Here is a 290-nt window from a genome sequence, read left to right on the forward strand (position 1 = left end):
CAGAGATTGACAGCGATGCTGCGGAACGCGATGCTGTGCGGGAAAACAACCCCGCAGCCACCAAAACCCCCCACAAACCGATTTCATTTGTCCTCCCCGATCCTCTCGGGGTCTTCAGCCCTTCTGGAACGCGCCAGAAACAATTAACTAAGTGTAATTAGCGAGGTGTAAGTGGTGAATCATTAAGGATCACCCTCACACACATCCCCGCCTGCCGCTCTGTGCTGGAAGGAAGAGTCCGAGATGGAGCCGGGAATTACAGCACGGAAAGGACCGAGCGGGACGGGGAG

General features: G+C 55.9%; 1 protein-coding gene across 2 annotated transcripts in view; it reads right to left on the bottom strand.

Annotated features, from left to right (window-relative positions):
• The window catches only part of FLI1 (Fli-1 proto-oncogene, ETS transcription factor), a 90,122-nt gene that overhangs the window by 88,822 nt on the left and 1,010 nt on the right, over nt 1-290 (bottom strand). The gene's annotated exons all lie outside the window — the stretch shown is intronic.

Source organism: Geospiza fortis, unplaced genomic scaffold (assembly GCF_000277835.1).
Source record: "Geospiza fortis unplaced genomic scaffold, GeoFor_1.0 scaffold140, whole genome shotgun sequence".
In the NCBI taxonomy this organism is placed as follows: domain Eukaryota; kingdom Metazoa; phylum Chordata; class Aves; order Passeriformes; family Thraupidae; genus Geospiza; species Geospiza fortis.